At 37.8% G+C, this 20,000-nt stretch overlaps 1 protein-coding gene and 1 long non-coding RNA gene across 4 annotated transcripts in view; one reads left to right on the top strand and one right to left on the bottom strand.

The window, feature by feature from the left end:
• Positions 1-8,006, bottom strand: part of LOC128249672 (uncharacterized) — a 58,619-nt gene extending 50,613 nt beyond the window's left edge. Inside the window, exon 1 of one of the 3 annotated variants that reach the window (XR_008265786.2) lies at positions 7,452-8,006. This is a non-coding gene — a long non-coding RNA (uncharacterized LOC128249672). The remainder of the gene's footprint in view (positions 1-7,451) is intronic. The other 2 variants (XR_016244677.1, XR_016244678.1) reach the window with 2 other exon arrangements.
• LOC106882514 (putative cytochrome P450 12a5, mitochondrial) overlaps positions 1-20,000 on the top strand; it is a 60,167-nt gene that overhangs the window by 3,337 nt on the left and 36,830 nt on the right. The gene's annotated exons all lie outside the window — the stretch shown is intronic.

Raw genomic sequence — 20,000 nt, 5'->3', positions numbered from 1 at the left:
AGAAAATTCACTGAAAGGTTGGTGAAAGTGGCGACAGTGATCCTCGAGGATGGGTCTACTGTCAGCAGGTATGTATAGCTCTGGGAACACAAATGAGGGAGAATACTGGCCCTTGGTAGTCTGGTTAATCTCGGTTCTTTACAGCTTCTTTAAATGGACCTTGATGGCTGCGTCCTTAAATAATGGGGCGTCTACTGTCATTTTTTATCCTTGCATTTTTTACACACATGTTTTCCCTGCCGGCTTTGTTTTTCATAATTCCATTCTCATAAATCACCCTTTTTTATAATTTATCGTTGTAATGACCCCTCATATTTCACTCAGCTGAATCGTTAGATTACCAGGAAAATGCTTGCAGCATTTCTTCCGGCTCTTCACTTCACGTCCTGGTTTCAAACCCCCATCGCAGTCAACTTATACTTTTATCTTATCGGGATCTAGGATATAACGTGCCAATCAGTTATTGGGTTCAAATGAATTGACCAACGTCCAACTCCCAAAGTCGCGGGCCTCGCGACTAAATCAGGAACAAAGATGTAGAGCTGGCAGAATCGTTAGGGCATCCGAAAAAAAAAAAACGATTTGCGCATTTCTTCCCTTTTCTTTACACTACGCGTTCAAGTCGCCTTGGAGTCAATTTTTCCTTTCGATATCAACAAAATAAAGTACCAATCAAGTACTTGAGTCATTAGTATCAACCAAAACCCTCCCCTAAAAATTGCTGGTCTTGAGACTAAATCAATAATTATCGTCATCAACATCATCATCATCAACATCATCATCATCATCATCATCATCATCATCATTATTATTATTATTAGTTTATTATTATTGTTGTGGTCGATAGGAGAAGCTTTTGAGTGTCGGAAATAATACCATGTGATATTTAGTTACTTCCCCTGATGTTCACATTTTAAATCTGATTTTAAATCTCCCGCCAAGAATAATGTTGCCCCTCGTCTTTCCGATAAGTGACAAAACCATATGGCAATGACATTATTATTATTATTATTATAATTATTATTATTATTATCATCATCATCATCATCATCATCATCATCATCATCATCATCATCATCATCACCATCATGATACTGAAGGCAGGGAGCTGGCAAAATCGTCACTGCGCTGGACAAAATGCTTAGCATCATTTCGTCCCTCTTAACGTTCTGAGTTCAAATTCCCCCTCGGTCGACTTTGCCTTTCATCATTTCGGGGGGGTCAATAAAATAAGTACCAGTCGAGCACTGGAGTCGGTGTAATCAACTTAACTCCCTCTCCCCCAAATTGCTGGCCTTGTGCCAAAATTGTTGCTGCTGCTGCTGTTGTTGTTGTTGTTGTTGTTTTTTGTTTTTTGTTGTTGCTGCTGTTGCTGTTGTTTTTGTTGTTGTTGTTGTTGTTGTGAGACTGTGAATTTGAGCACTGTCAGTTACGACTCTAGAGTCGATTATGTTGACTGTATTCTCCTGTATTCTTGTTACCGTTGGCCCCAGGCAGACACGATCAACGTTCTCTTTGAAACGCTGCAAGTCGGCGGCTGCAGAAAATCGTATTCTGGAAAGCAACTCTAAAACCTATCCTCCTTTAATCAGCACCCAGAATTGGGATGCAGTTCCAAGATTGCTTTGTGTTCTTTCGGAGATTTCCAGAACCTATATATTCACGTATCCCCTTCCCAATCATTTGTCATTCCATGTTATGTTGGTGTTCACCACCTGTTCACCGTACAGCCCTAAGAAGGAGGCAACATCACCATCGATGCTCTTTACTCTGAACATCAGTTTACATTACTTCAAATATCATAGCACTAGTTTACCGACAACTATGCAATGCACCTTCTTTGACAGCTTTTTCTGAAGATCATGCACGCAATTCCAGAAAATATTTCGCCTCCCAACAGCTACCGACAAGTACTGGACTTAAGTGAGGTCTTTAACAGAGCACTGGTCCTATATTTGAGAACGGAGCAGCTGCTGCTATGCAGAGAGGTCCTGGATCTCATCCAGAGAGGGTGACCAGTCGATTGAATATAATTCAGTCACTCACGGACACGCTCCAGCCTCATGCTTGTAAGCACACTGTCTCCCCTCCATCTTCCCTATCGCTACTATAATTTTTCAGAACTGTATGGCCTTGTGTGTCTTCTAGTCGACCCCTCCCTTACTGCGACCAATTCTTTTACCACCTCGCATCACATTTGGTCGCATCCAGCTTCCTCGCACTAACTATTATGCTCTCTAGAATTTTCCTTCTGTTCATGTCCCTCTGTTCGGTTTCGGAGGAACTGTAAAGGTCATAGGCAATATCCTTTCATCTAGCTCTACGCCGGTCGCTGGAAATCACAGTTGTTCACACATAAGACAAGGTTTCCTTTAACTGTTCTTTTAGCAGCTTGTTGAGTGTACGTCTGTTTGTCAAAAGGAAGGACATATCACCTTCTTCGATCAATTTCCGAGCGACGAGGCAGAGTTATTTGTGACATTTCTTTTCTACTCTAGACATAAGGCCCGAAATTTTGAGGGAGAAGGCCAGTCGATTAGATCGCCCCCAGTGCGCAACTGGTGTTTCATTTTTCAACCCTGAAAAGATGAAAGGCAAAGTCGACCTCGGCGGAATTTGAACTCATGACGTAAAGACAGACGAAATACAGCTAAGCACTTCACCCGGCGTGCTAACGTTTCTGCCAGCTCGACGCCTTAGTTTTTCGTGACATTGGCGCAGACAGGACCTTGGGAGTAATTAGCTCCCATTGCAAACACGCGATTTTGAGTTCAGTCTCACTTTGCAGCAACTTCTGTATCTTCTGCTATAGCCCTGGGCTAATCAACGCCTTTGGTGAGTGAATAATTTGGGGATACGAAAATTGTGTGAAAACCCGTCATATATATTTATGTGTGTGTGTGTGTGTGTGTGTGTGTGTGTGTGTGTGTGTGTGTGTGTGTGTGTGTGTGTGTAAATGTATACATGTGTGTGGATGTCTTTGTGTTTGTTCTCCTGACATCGCTTGACGACCGATGTTGGCTTGTTTATTTACTACATACATGGAACGGTGAAACTTAGCGGTTCAACAACAACAACAGAAAATGATAGAATAAGTACCAAACGTTAAAAAAAAAGCAAGTCGGGGACGAATTGTCCGACTAAATCGTACAAAGCGGTGCCCCAGCAAGGCCGAAGTCCAGTGACTGAAACGAGTAAAAAATTACCAGCAAAGGTAAATGATCTACCTTGTTCGCCACCCGTCAAAGCTGACTCAGACTCAATTCTTATATTTATATCAAACAGCAAAGTTGTTATTTTCTCTGTCGTAAAAATATGGACCATCGCCAAAGTCTGTGTTTACAAATGCATTTATTTGTTTACAATAATGTTAAGAGAATTATCATTATTTTCCCATTTATTGATGATAGTATTTCTGACAATGTATGCATTGTTTTTTTTTTTGTTGTTGTTTTTTTTACTGCTTATCAGCGGTTCTTTTGCGGCTCCTTACGTTCTGAGTTCAAATTCCGACGAGGTGAAATTTGCATTTTCTTTGTTTCGGGGTCCGAAAAATAAAAAAAGCTCAAGTTGAGCTCTTGAGTCAATGTAATCGATTTCCCCCATCCCCTCAAAAATAGCTGGCTGTGTGCCAAAATTAGAACGAAGAAAGAATTATTTTCTGGGTTTTTTTTTGGTTTTTTTCTTTGTTATGTCTTTTTAATCTCTGGCTGTGGTTGTTTTGTTTTGTCTTTTGTTTCTTTTGTTTTCTCGTTTTCCTGATTTCTAGAATATTTCTGCATAGTTGCAGTAAAGGTGCTAAACTCAAAAGCTTTAGCACCTTTCGCTGCTAAACTACTTTTCATAGTCTTCTGTTAGGAAGAGAGAGCGAAAGAAAGAAAGAAAGAAAGAAAGAAAGAAAGAAAGAAAGAAAGAAAGAAAATTCCATTCAGTAAAAATTTGGTGGAAATAGAATTGAAATTTCATCGTAGGTGTCACCAGTGATGCCTGAACATACCAAAAACGAACCATATTACAAATTCTTCCACGGAGGTGAGCTGGCAGAGTCGTTAGCACGCCGGACAAAAATGCTTTGCGGCATTTCGTTTATCTTTATGCTATGGGTTCAAATTACGCCCATGTCAACTTTGCCTCTCATTCTTTCGGGGGTCGATAAAATTAGTACCAGTTGACTATCGGGGATCGATCTAATCGACTTACACCCTCCCTCGAAATTGCTGGCCTCGTGCTAAAATTTGAAGTTAGTTTTATTTTCTATTTTAGGCACGAGGTCAAAAAATTTGCAGAGAGAGAGAGAGAGAGAGAGAGTCCTGGCCGATCACATTGACCTAACTATACACATACATATACATATATATATACATGTATATGTATGTGCATATGTGTAGTACGATTTGTGTGTGTGTGTGTGTGTGTGTGTGTGTTTGTTACTTTCACTTCCCCCATGCAATGTTTATAATTTTCTAGGTTAACGACTCCTCTTGTTAGCATTTAGCTAGAAGAATCGTTAGAGTATCCGAAAAAACGTTTCGCGATATAGCACCCAGCTCTTTACATTCTGTGTTCGGTTCCAGCTGTCCCAAATATTTTCTTTTTCTTTTTTTTTTTTTTACTTTTTGAAGGCGGGAACGCCGATAAAATTAGTTCCAGTTAACGTATGCATTTTTTTTTACTGATTATCAGCGCTTCTTTTACGACTCATATATATATATATATATATATATATATATATATATATATATATATATATATATATATATATATATATATATATATATACATATATATATATATATATATATATATATATATATATATATACATATATATATATATATATATATATATATATATATATATATATATATATATATATGCATACACAAATATAGGTATAAATATATACATATACATATATACATATCCATACATATCTATACGTATATGTGTATATATAAATGTGTGTGTGTGTATATATATATATGTATATATATATAAATGTATATATATAAATGTATGTTTATATATATGTATGTCTGTAGGTATGTATGTATATTTATACGTGTGAATATATATATATACACACACACATATATATATATGTGAATATATATATATATATATATATATATGCATATATACGCTTATTTATGCTTATATATATATATATGCATATGTATGTATGTTTATGCTTGTATACAGATGTGTGTGTGTGTGTGTGTGTGTGTGTGTGTGTGTGTTGCATAATTGTGCGTGTGTTGTAGTTTATTGAGGCTGCAGGAGGTAGTGCCCTAGACCTTGGGAGCCCTCCCAAGCTGAGGAGATGGATACGCCTGATGTCCATCACTTTGAACATCAAGTAAGTTGACGTCTGAAAGAAAAATACGTAGGCGGGAAGGAAATCCTTAGGGGTGGGGTTCTGGGGGCGAGAGAAATGAGGAAAAGAATGCGGTTAATACAGTGCCGTAGGAGGGTTAGCAGACACAACATGGCTGACGATATGTACACATACATGCATGCATATATACATATACATATATACATACGTATGTATGTTCTTTGTATGTGTATGGATACATACATACATATAAATATATATATATATATATATATATATATATATATATATGCAGCGCGCAAATATGTATTCAGATACACACACGTGCACACACGTACGCATACGCACACATGCAGGCACACATACGCGCAAACACATATGTATTTACATATGCGTGAGTGTGCTTATGTATGTATATATATTTATTTATTTATTTATGTGTTTCAGCCAAGTGGCTGCGGTCATGCTGGTGCACGTGCGTGTGTGTCACATTTACATTTATATACGCATGTCACCTCTGTGTGTGTGTGTGTGGGTGTGTGTGTGTGTGAATGCGTGCGTGGAGAGAGAGAAGAAGAGAAAGAGAGAGAGAGAGGGAGAGAGAGAGAGAGAGAGAGAAGGAAAGAGAGAGAGAGAGAAGGAAAGAGAGAGAGAGAGAAGGAAAGAGAGAGAGAGAAGGAAAGAGAGAGAGAGAAGGAAAGAGAGAGAGAGAAGGAAAGAGAGAGAGAGAAGGAAAGAGAGAGAGAGAGAAGGAAAGAGAGAGAGAGAAGGAAAGAGAGAGAGAGAAGGAAAGAGAGAGAGAGAAGGAAAGAGAGAGAGAGAGAAGGAAAGAGAGAGAGAGAAGGAAAGAGAGAGAGAGAAGGAAAGAGAGAGAGAGAAGGAAAGAGAGAGAGAGAAGGAAAGAGAGAGAGAGAAGGAAAGAGAGAGAGAGAAGGAAAGAGAGAGAGACACAGAGAGAGACACAGAGAGAGAGAGAGAGAGAGAGATGGGTAGCGAAATGCTTTTAACCTATTTATTGGTACACACTCGTACACACACACACACACACACACACACACACACACACACACACATGGAAAACTTAATTTTATTATAACTACCAGTTTTTTTAATTACGCTCAGGTGGACTCTTCTTTTGACCCTTCCGGAAGTGATAGGTCATTCATTGCTGGATCGATAAAAACAACAGCAATCCAATAACTGCAGATCAATTTTATCAATGGTCGCTCTCCACCGATTTCAATGTGTCACTTGGGCCTATATTCCAAATTCTTATGACAAAACAGTAACGCTGTTTCCTATAGTCGTCGTCGTCGTCGTCGTCGTAGTAGTAGTAGTGAAAAAAGTGATGCCGTTTTATAAGGGCATTCGTCGTCATCGCTCTGGTGGCGTAGTAGTTTGGTCCCGGGTCAGTCAGGACGGAGCTGACCTATGATTAATGCGGTTCGATCCCTCATCACCATACTGATTTGTTTTTTGTTTTTGTTTTTTTTTCTTTTTTGGTATTTTCTCCAGACATTCTGTTATAAGGACTTCATAATATATTTAATGTATCTTCCCTCTTTTTTTTTTTTTTTTTTCGTTCAGAAGTTTATACTTGATTTTGGAGAGATTATTTTGGAGAGATTATTTTGGAGAGATTATTTTAGAGAGATTATTTTGGAGAGATTATTTTGGAGAGATTATTTTGGAGAGATTATTTAGCTGTTTTTTCTAGCAGGTTGTAGAGGCCACTTATTGAGCAGTGCCTCTGGGTGATGTAACTGTTGTTATTGTTTAGTTCTGCGTCATCTCTGATGTAGTGATCGAACGAATATATTCCAACCGTGGCCATCAAGTTTTATTCCTTACAGGTAGATTTAATAGAATTACATTATCCAGCGTATCCTTCCCTAAGATGTTAAGTAAGTTGTTGTTTTCGAAGAGAGCTTTCGTTACTATTATCTCTTCCTAGCAGACCGAGCGGACAAGTCGGCAGCTTGGATGGTTCTTGATTATGCGTAGTAAGGCTATTTAAGACAAATACTCATATATAAAGACCGACAAACGCACAACTGACACACACTGTCGTTAATACATATATATATACATATATTGTCGTTTGTGTACTCACCTGTGATATGATGAAATTTCGATATAAACAACAAAAGCCACCAAATGCGCCCACATTACGTAAGACAGCGGCGCAGGCGCACTGCCTACGTGTGTATGCTTGTATGTGTATGGATACATATATATGTATGTATGTATGTATGTATGTATGTCTATATGTATGTTTGTGTTTGTGTAGATGCATATATATATTTATGAATGGTGTATACATTATAGTATGAATGTATGCTGTACATAGGTAGATAGCTATGTATTTTACTATATACTATGCAGATGTGCATCAATATGTATATACGTCATATTGTAAAGATGCAATCATGTACGTATATATATATATATATATATATATATATATACGTCCGAAACGTCGAGTTAGAATAGAGGCAGCTGATGAATAATTCCAAGTGGCTTTCTGTCTTCCTATGTGTTCGTTCCTTTGTCTGTAGTTCATTGTTCTAACGTCCTGTACCCTGATATGCATCCATATACACATGTAGATGAAAGTATATACATATATGTGTGTATACATGCATATATATTTTTTGTATTATATATATATATATATATATATATATATATATATATATATATATATATATATATATACATACACACACGCATATATATATATATATATATATACATACGTACGTATAAACACGCGCACACACATATACGCACACACACACGCTCACACACACACACACACACACACACACACACACACACACATATATGTATGTATTTTATCTTTTTACCTTTTTCTGTCATTAGACTGCGGTCATGCTGGAGCACCGCCTCGAAACAACAATACGAAAGTGTGTGTGTGTCCACGCCAGCGCGTATACATGCGTGTATGTGTGCGTCTGTGCGAGCGAGCGCGCACGCGTGCGTCTGTATGTGTGTGTGTGTGTGTGTGTGTGTGTGTGTGTGTGTGTGTCAATGATGCACACAGGATACTCATTTTTAACTTTCTTTTGTAAATAGTGTCCGTCTGGACTTGAATATAATTTTAAAATCACACACGCAAGCACACACACATACACACACACACACACACACTAACATGCACACACACACTCACACTCACACACACACACACACAAACATACACACACAAACACACACACACGCACAAACACACAAATACAAACACACACTGATGCCTCGATAAACGAAATTGATATGTTCCGCTTTCTTTTTTTATTTTTCTCTTTTCGCTATTACAACCTTCGTTATCAGACGACGGTAAAATATAATTTTTTGGATCTTTTTTAAAACGGGGGCCACATTTTTCATTAATGTTTTACGTAGTGTTTTTGGTACCGAAAGACTTTCAAACTTCGTATACTTATCTATTTTGTGTTATAGAACAGAAAAATATTTTTGTATTCGAATTTATTTCATGTAAAAAATTGTCTTATTTCGATAATTTCAACCAATCACTAACAAGTATTCAGTTGTTTATATTTACTCCTTTGGCTGATTAAGCCATAGCTTCGTTTTATTTGCTTTTTTCATTTTAAATTTGCTTTTTTCATTTTCTTTTTTTTTTCATCGTTTTATTTGCTTTTTTCTTTTTAAATTTGCTGTTTTACCCTAACCCTAACCCTAACCCTATCACCGATAGAATTGTTTCAGAATCGTTTGTTTATGTAGTCGCCACTTAATGTATATCGGCTGAATGGACGTCAGTGATTGGTTGAAATTACAGAAATACGACAACTTTAACATGGAATAACTTAGGGATTTCTTTTTTTTTTTTAAGAAGACTAAGAGAAAAAGATATTTTATATGACACATTCTACCAGTGTTCCAAGTTTCAAAGTGTTTCGTTAATGAAAAATGTGGCTCCCGTTTTAAAAAAGATCCAATTTTTTATATGCAGACATTAAATTTAAAGAAATAAACACTTTTTTTTTTAATTGCTCCTAAAATTGCTTTTTAAAGAGAATATGTAACTCGATAAAATAAATAAACGCATATTGAACAGAATGATAGATAATTCAATCCAAAAAAGTTGTACACAATTTTAATTCGTATAAGATACATGAAACAATAAACTATTAAAACGGTAGGAATGGCTGTGTGATAAGTAGCTTGCTTATAAACCACATGGTTCCGGGTTCAGTCTCACTGCTTGGCACCTTCTACTATAGCCTCGGGCCGACCAAAGCCTTGTAAATGGATTTGGTAGACAGAAACTGAAAGAAGTACATGTATATATATATATATATATGTGTGTGTGTGTGTGTGTGTGTGTGTGTGTGTGTGTGTGTGTTTCTGTGTTTGTATCCGCACTATCGCTTCACAACCGATGTTGGTGTGTTTGCGTCCTCGTGACTTAGCGGTTCGGCAAAAGAGACCGATAGAACAAGTACTAGGCTTACAAAGAATAAGTCCTGGGGCGGGGGGCGATTTGCTCGATTAAAGGCGGTGCTCCAGCATGGCCGCAGTCAAATGACTGAAACAAGTTTTAAAAAATATATATATATATATATATATATATATTTATATATATATATATATATATATATATATATATATATATATATATATATATATATATATATATATATATATATATATATATATATACATATATATATATGGGAGAATATACAAATAATAACAACAGACGAGGACAGGTGGTGTAAATAACAAAAGGATGTATTAGTATGACGCTCGGGAATACGGAAAGTCTTTGATGTTTCGAGCTACGCTCTTCAACAGAAAGAATACGGAGACAAGGAGAAAAACACGGAGAAAAAAAATTGAATAGTGTTCAGTCAACGGTGTTATTGGTGTTGCTGTTGTTCTTGTTGTTGGTTGGTTGCAATGGTGTTGTTGTTGATTCTGCAATTTCCTGCTGAACAACCTGTGCATGGGCTCACTTTCTCCCATCAAACTGACATTTCCTATACAAGTGCTTGGCGTGCCACACGTCAGATGTCGCGGTTAAGCGTTCACTGTTTCGCCTCTTTCTTACAAAACTCTTCGTCTCCACTGTAAAAATTCAGCGTCGTCATTTCACAGTTGATTTTTTTAACGTCCATCGTTTGTCCAAAATTGGGATTGTCTTCTAAAATACGCTCTAAAGCGTATTTTGATCAGAACACTGTTAATTGAGTTGCTTAGGAAGGAATGTCTTTGCTCTCTGATCTAAACGTTTATTTTGTTAATTGTTTAAAGCTCTCGTGCTTAACGTTCTCGCTAAATCCTGATTATATGCACTGACTTCAACTTTAACTTCTTGCGCCATATATGCAAGTCCTTGCGATCTTCCTTCACTGAATTTTCACAAAATATTTTTTCCAAACACAAATGAAGCTTGTATGTAAACTTCTCCTCATGCTTTTTATATTTATTTATTCATTGCTTGCATATATGCATGAATGGTTGGCTTGGTAAATAGTTCGCCTAGGAACAACATGGTTTCAGGGTCGATCCCAGTGCGTAACATATTAGGTTTGTGTCATCTTCTATAGTCCCGGCCAAAACAATGCCTTAGCGAATTTGTTAGACAGAAACTGTGTGAAAGTCCGCTGTATTTATATGTATATAGGTGTGTGTATGTCCTACCGTCACTTGACATCCGATATTGGTTTGTTTACTTCCCAGTAACTTAGCGTTTGATGCAAAAGAGGCCGATAGGATAAGTACCAGACTTTAACAAAATAAGTACTTGAGACGATCTGTTCTATTAAACGCTTCAAGTCAGTGCCCCAGCATGGCTGCAGTCCAATGACTGAAACACGTAAAAGATAAAAGATTATGTTATAATATTTCAAAGATAATGTTATAATATTTCTTTATCAAATGGTGTTCATCTCCTGTTGCTGGTGAAGGATTAACTTAAAGTCCTTCACATAGAATATTGAAAGAAATAATTCTTTGATCCATTGACTCCATTCTATTCACGAAATTGTATGAGGTTAGATGGGTGAAAACCTCTTCATCAGGCGTGCGCGTTTTAAATGATTTGAAGAAGGAACAAGTACGTTGTCCAAAAGCAGAAGTAAGTTGAGCTCGAAAAACGTTTGGCAATAAGTCAGAAACATAGTTGGCACATCAACTATTTACTTCCTCAAATAGATTAATTTTGGATCCTAATGTCAAATATGTAAATCCTAATTATTCCGCAACAACAGTTATAATTTCTCCTCCTTCAACTCTGTTGTTAAATCGTTAAGTTGACAATCATTAAGTTGACAATCATCAAGGCCCGAAATTTTGGTGGAAGGGGCCAGTCGATTAGATCGACCTCAGTGTGCAACTGGTACTTAATTTATCGACCCCGGAAGGATGAAAGGCAAAGTCGACCTCGGCGGAATTTGAACTCAGAACGTAACGGCAGACGAAATACCGTTAAGCATTTCGCCCGGCATGCTAACGTTTCTGCCAACTCGCCGTCTTAATTAACGAAATTATTACAAATGTAGCATGATTTAATATGAATAAATACATCAGAATGCAAAAGAATATCAAATAGGATTGGCTGATTTCTTTATTTCGTGTTCACTAATTAATCAGCAAGACTGGTGTATTATTGCAAATTAAACTGGAAACTACGGGTATCACTTTAGTTAACCTTCAATGGAAATTTCTAAATGCTTTGTAGAAATATGTTTGAGAGATGAGTCTGTATACGTTTAATATCTGTTGGTCACTCTTGGATCGAGTACATTAGTTTTCCCATAGAAGATCTCGTACTAAGCTTCGCTGTCATTTGTGTCTACGTGAAAACTTACTTCTTTTGTCCCTGGTTCCTTCTTGCTTTAACTGAAGATATGAACTTTTATCTTCTTGCATACACGCTTGTGAGAACATTTTGGTCCATTGTAAGTATTATCAATCGATAGCGCCAAAAGTAAATTGACTTTGTTGTTTGTTGTTCAACTTCGTTTACGCCCTTAGTGCAACATATACTTATCTCCCTTACATGAATTTGGATTTTTAATATATTTTGTTTACAAGGCGGCGAGCTGGCAGAAACGTTAGCACGCCGGGAGAAATGCTTAACGGTATTTCATCTGCCGCTACGTTCTGAGTTCAAATTCCGCCGAGGTCGACATTGCCTTCCATCCTTTCGGGGGCGATTAAATAAGTACCAGTTACGCATTGGGGTCGGTATAATAGACTTGAACAAAGGCAACAACGCAATGGAAAGTGAGAGGAATATTAATGCTGTATAAAGGGATCGGACAATAGGCATAAGCCAGTGTCAACGGTGGTTCCAGAAATTCCGAGTCGGAAACTACAGCCTAGAAGACGAGCCTCGTCCTGGAAGATCTTTAGAGCTCGTCGAGGACGTTCTGCAAACCCTGGTGGAATAAAATCCCATCATAATTGTTGAGAAACTAGCCGAGAAGGTTAGATTTGGTCATTTTACCATTCATCGACACCTGCGTGCCTTCGGAAAAGTCAGCAAATTGGTTCAATGGGTTCCTCACAAACTTTCTGAGTCGAATCACGCGCAGAGACTGAATGTGTGCTCTTATTTGCTGTCACGTCTCACAAATGAACCTTTTTTGGACCGAATAGTGACTGGTGACGAGAAATGGGTTCTCTATAAAAATGTCAAACGCCAAAGATAGTCGATAGGGAAAGGGAGAAACACCAGCACCCCAGGCCAAAGAAGGTCTTCACCCACATAAAGTGTTGTTATCTGTTTGGTGAGATATGAAAGGTTTAATCCACTTTGAACTTTTAAATCCCAACCAAACGATAACAAAGAAGATCTGCTGCAAGCAGCTTGAGCGGCTTAAGTCAGTGCTGGAAGAAAAACGACCATCTTTTGTTTCAAGACGAAAGGTTTTCTCCGAACAGAATAATAATGCTCGGTCAGATGGCATTCCAAAGGCTGGAGCAGTTTGAATGGGAAACGATGCCCCACCCATTATATTCGCCGGACATTGCTCCATCTGATTATCATTTATTCCGTAGTTCTCAATATCATTTGGACAGAAAAATATATGAATTCTGTAGACGAGGTGAAAACAGTACTGGAGGAGTATTTTTCGTAACGGGCAAGTGAATTTTGGAAGAGAGGTCTTGCAAGTCTACTAGATAGATGGAAGAGCATTGTAGAAAATGAAGGAGAGTATATTTTAAATTAAAAAAGAACTTTGTTCATCTTAATTTTGAAAAACTAAAGAAGTATAAAAAGCCGCATAATTTATGGATACATATACATATATATATATATATATATATATATATATATATATATATATATATATATATATATATATATATATATATATATATATATATATATTGTATGCACATGACGTATGTACGAGCGTAGATATTATTGGGTACACAGCATAAAGGGTACAGTGTGACCCAGAGTGTGGAAAAGAGTGAGAGAGTGTATTAGCGAAACACAGAAATGCAGATTTGACAATCAGACAAACAACCAAACGGACAGACGGACAGACGGACAGACGGACGGACGGACGGACAGAGGAAGAGGAAGTGAAGATGAATGTATTCTAACAAGACTGACACAATGTCCGATATTTTTTTGATTTTTTTTTTCATGAGTGCATAAGATTGCGTAGCTGCCTGTCTTTACCTGCGTCTATTATACGTGTGTAAATACATATACATGCGTGTTTGTGCGGATGCACCCAGGTATGTGCGAGTGTATGTGTATGTATATATATACACATATATATACATACACACATATATATACATGTGTATATATATATATATATATATATATATATATATATATATATATATATATACATAATTAAATAGAGATATAATTTACAATCCAATGTTTCACACACCCCTCTGGAGAGAGAGAGAGAGAGAGAGAGAGAGAGACAGAGAGAGAGAGAGACAGACAGACAGAGAGAGAGAGAGAGAGAGAGAGACGCAGGCGTGGCTGCGTGGTAACAAGCTTGCTTCCCAACCACATGGTTCTGGGTTCAGTCCCACTCCGTGGCACCTTCGGCAAGCGTTTTCTACTATAGCCTCGAGTCGACCAAACCCTTGTGAGTGGATTTGGTAGACGGAAATTGAAAGAAGCCCGTCGTATATGTGTGTGTGTGTGTGTGTGTGTGTGTGTGTTTGTCTCCCCACCATGGCTTCACAACCGATGTTGGTGTGTTTACGTCCCCTCAACTTAGCGGTTCGGCAATAGAGACCGATAGAATAAGTACTAGGCTTACAAAGAATAAGTCCTGGGGGCGATTTCTTCGACTAAAGGCGGCGCTCCAGCATGGCCACAGTCAAATGAGTGAAACAAGCAAAAGAATAAAAGAATATACATATATATATATATATATATGTGTGTGTGTGTGTGTGTGTGTGTGTGTGTGTGTGTGTGTGTGTGTGTGTGTGTGTGTGTGTATGTATGAAGAAAAGCATTTAGAAGTGGGTTAGCGTGTTTCCGTGTATAGAGTGCAAATACACTGGAAGAGATAAGACACAAGGAACAAAAAAACTTTTGAAAATGCAATCAAAAATTTCTTATCTTTTTACAATAACATGGGACTTCTTGCATGGAACGTGCAATGCTCTAGTAATCACGCGCGCCTTAGTATTATAATTCGGAAGCTGTTAGGGAAAGTTAGCAGCAATATTCTCCACATGCTTTTCCCCGTTTTAACTTTATTTTACCTTTCGTACCTGGAGATGTGCAGGTGTGTGTGGGGGGAGTTGGTTAAGGTATACGTTGTTTTCAATTTGTTGGGGGGGGGGGTTGTGTGTGTGTGTGTGTGTGTTTCATTTGTTCAAGACAAACGACCTACACTTCGAGAGTTTCTCTGTTCTTATATTTACATATATTTTTAAAAAGAGTCAATTTAGTTCCCATTATTTCATTCTATTTCGTTCTTTCAGTCTGCCCTCACTGGTCACACTTGTTTTTCTTTTTTTTTTTTTCTTCTGTTCTCTTTCTCTCGTTTCTTCTCTTCCTTTCACCATCTCCCAAGCCCACCCTCTCTCTTCCTTTCTTACTATCATTTTCAACCTCTCCTTCTATATCTGCCTCTCTTTCCTCTCCTCTTTCTCCCTCTACCTTCCTCCACCTCCTCCTCCGTCTCCTCCTCTCTTCCTCCACTCCCTTCTCTTCTCATTCCAGTAGAAAGTGTGATCTCTTACTGGTGACGTACGCTGTCACCAAATGGATGAATGCTTATGTTTTTCACACTGGGGCTTTCCTCATGTGGGCGATCAGTCTCACAAAACATATTATCGTTGTCAGGGAAGGTGAGAGAATTAGAGATGGTGGTGGGAGCAAGACACAAACAAACACAAAAATCAAAAAAGAAAATCAAATGTATACATACATAATTGTGTGTGTGTGTGTGTGTGTGTGTGTGTGTGTGTGTGTTCATATAAAAGAATAAAAGAATATATAAATATATATATATTAACACACACGTAGAAATATTTATGTCTTATGTATGTATAAATAACTATGTGCGTATATCCCATACCACGACTTATCAAAATTCATGTCATTAACTCATTTGAGTTACGTCCCTTAACTCATATTTTCTTTTAAATTATGCAAATTTTATTACTTCAAAAGTAACGCTTTTTGTATACAAAAACATTTATATGTGTGTGTGTGTGTGTGTGTGTGTGCGCGTGTGTGTGTGTGTGTGTGTGTGCGTGTGTGTGTGTGTGTGTGTGTGCGTGTGTGTGTGTGTGTGTGGTTGGCTCTCCTATGGTATCTTCATATACAGATGATTTGTTTATAGTGATCAAAAGTTTGCGTTCCACATTAACTCACTCCCTCCATTAAATCGTCTTTGTGAGCTGCAGCACCTCAGATGTCGAAACGCTTGCAAAGCAACATGAAAATTAATTGTTTTGCTCAAAAACGCAACGCACCACCCAGTCCAAGAATCGATATCACGATCTACCGATCTTGAGTCGTACATCCTAACCATTTGGCCAAGCGCCTTCAAGCACACACGCACACACACACACACATGTATGTACATATAATTATACCATCTGAGCAAGAAGACTTCAGTAGTCGACTCCTCGGTTAACGATGTCTTGAAGCTGAACCATGGCCAGTTAACTGCAAACACCAGCCAAGGTGGTTTAAAAGAGCCAGACTGATACAAACGGATTCCTTTGTGGAGAAGAGCAACAGAAGCAACCATCTCAATCTTAAAACAGTTCCAATATATATTTATATATTTGCTTCTATGTGCACAGATTCACAAATATGGAGAAGGTTGTCTATTAAATCGACTTCACTACTTGATTCGTACTTTATTTCATCGACCAGGATACTTAGCGGCATTTCATCAGTTTTTACATTCTGGGTTCAAATTTTGCCGATGTTGGCTTTGCCTGTCATCCATCTTTTTGAGGTCGATAAAATAGGTCCCTATTGAACACTGGGGTTGCTGTAAATGACCAGTCCCATTGCTCAAAAATTCAGGCTTTGCGTCTAGAATAAAAAGGATTATTACCAAGTTGAATGAACGGCGGTGTTTGATGGCTTGGCTTGAATGTTATTTGATGTCGATTTGTGTCATTTCTACCAGTGTCCAGTTAATCCTGTTGACCACAAGCCATTGAGAGGAGCCTTTATGCTGCTGCTATCTGCCTGATAGAAACATCAACCAAACACCCTTCAAATCATTCAGTATAATTTTAATTTACATATAGTCATGTATAATTATATAATCTCACAGTGAAGGCGCGTAGTTTAGTGGTTAACATATTGGGCTCACGGTCGTAAGGTTCTGGGTTCGATTCAGGGCGGCGCGCTGTATCCTTGAGCAAGGCACTTTATTTCACATTGTTCCAGTTTACTCAGCTGACAAAAGTTGTACTTTTATTTCAAAGAGCCAGCCTTGGCACATTCTGTGTCACACTGAATCCACCCGAGAACTACATTAAGGGTATGCGCGTTTGTGGAGTCCTCAGTCACCCGCATGCTTATTTCACGAGCAGGCTGTTCCGTTGGAACCCTCGCCGTCGTATGCAACAGGGTGCCAGGTTATATTATCTCACTGGCAAATGTCGAATTAATGGAATTGTTAGTGTTTGATTGAATGTCTTGTGGATATTTCTTCCGAGTCTGTGCGCTCTGTGAAGTTCAGATCCAATCAAGGTCACCTTCACCTTTCGTCCCTCCGCGGTCGATAATAAAATATCAATGTAAAGCGGTGGTGTGGTTTGTGAACGACATTGGAACGTCTCTTTAGTGAGTTCTGATCAAATTTGGTCAAGGCATCGCTGTCCAGAGTTGATCACCCGAAATTGAAGACCACCGCTTACAACCCGCACTTGGCCCGCGTGAACAAGCAGGCCCAATACCAACAGCGAATTAAAAACAGCTGTGTGGAATATTATCTCAAGGAATCGTACTTTCTTTGATTTATGGTGGAAATAAATAAATGAAATAGTCTTTTTTTTTTTCAAACATTAACGGTCTTTATTAAGAAATAAACATTTGATCATATCGCTTCGGATGTGACGCTATTCCTGAAAGAAAAAAAACGAGATGGGCACGACTGGAGCATTTTTGATTATAACTCTAGTTGATAAAAAATCTAATTGGGAACAAATAAGCAACAACTATTTGACCGCAAAAGTCTACAAAACTAATCAGAAGCAACCCTCGGCCCCATACACGTCTTTATCACCAATGTACCTTTTTATTTACTTTTTTTGTTTGTTTTTATTAGTACTGTTTGTTTTGTTATTTTTTTTTTGTGGGCTTATGAAAGAAGAAAAAAAGGGAGCCAAGATACCCAATCACTGACTTACGTCAGCAACAAATCAGCAAGAAGACTCCGCTCCAATCCACGCCCCAACAAAATGGGTGGGAGTCGGCAGGACCTCCCTCCAACTATAATGTTTACTACTACTACCACCACAACCACAACCACTACTACTACTACTACTACTACTACCACTTGGCTCCTTACGGCTTCTATCATTATCATCGTCGTCGTCGTCATCATTGCTATCGCTGCTAACTTAGTCGGGATTATTTACCAATCGTCATCATCATCATCATCATCATCATCATCATCTATCATCGTCATCACCACCACCACGATTGTCGCAATCGTCGTCGTCGTCGTCGTCGTCACATAGAACGATTGATCTAAAAGTACGACGTCTTGATCAGGCCAAACCGCTTCTTTCTTTTAGTGTGTGTGTGTGTGTGTGTGTGTGTGTGTTGGGGTGGATGTTTGAGTAGGGGGTGTTTGGGTGTGTGTGGGTGTGTGTAAATATGTATGTACTCTAGCTTAACCATTTTAATTTTCTTACCCTCACTCCCCCTTCAATACACCCCGTCCTTATCTATCCCCACCATCACAACAACCTTTACATGGTCGCTCAGACTGAAAGAAATAGCAGCTAAATCTCATTTAAATACCACCTTACTATCTGTAAAAAAAAAAAAGGGACGCTTTGGATAATGTAGTAATTGCATATAAGTAAAAAGAAACTATTTAAAACAACGGGATGGTCACGACTGGAATACTTTTGAACATTGATCCCTTCGATCGAGCAGACTAACACCAACCATCACTGCTCATCACCTACTCCCGCCTACAACACCCCACCATCATCACACTTGCTACTATCACATACATATCACCCACCTGCAAATCTTCAACACCACCCCGAGTACTGCAACCACCACCACCACCACCACCACCGCTAGTACCAACACCAACACCAACCTTCATTACCATCCCTATATCAAATATCCCCACACACCAACCCTACCTCTCGCCCATCTACTACTACTACTACTACTACTACTACTACTACTACTACTGCTGCTACTACTACTGCTACTACTACTACTACAATCACCACCCCACTTAGACCTCCACCAACTCCATCAACATCATACAACAGCCCATCCATTATTCACACATTCTTAAAATTTATCCCTCCCCCTCACCATAAATATGTGTGTGTGTGTGTATATATATATATATATATATACGCATATATAATGTATGTATATGTGTATATATATATATATATATACATAAATATTTACATATATATATATATTTATATATATGTGTATATATACATATATATAATGTATGTGTATGTATATATAATATATAATGTACGTGTATATATATATATATATATATATATATATAAAAACAATATATGAGTATATGCATATATATGTACATGTATGTATATACGTTCATCTACGTGTACATATAGATACATAACTGGGTACATGACGTGGCAAAAGAACAAGGACAAAATGGTAAACAAGGTGCATATATATATATATATATATATATATATATATATATATATATATATATATGCATACATACATGCATATAGATAGATTGATATGTATGTGTATATGTATGTACACATACACACATATATACATATGTATAAATTTGATATATAGATAATTGTGATAGATAAATAGACAGACATATAGATAGATAGATAGATAGATAGATAGATAGATAGATAGATAGATAGATAGATACATGTGTGTAGTGGGGTGGGGTCAGGTATATATATTTATACAGAAACCCCCGATTTGTTTGTT

This window comes from Octopus bimaculoides, chromosome 16, assembly GCF_046866305.1.
Source record: "Octopus bimaculoides isolate indiv1 chromosome 16, ASM4686630v1, whole genome shotgun sequence".
Taxonomy (NCBI): domain Eukaryota; kingdom Metazoa; phylum Mollusca; class Cephalopoda; order Octopoda; family Octopodidae; genus Octopus; species Octopus bimaculoides.
This window is presented reverse-complemented; position numbering and strand designations above follow the sequence as displayed.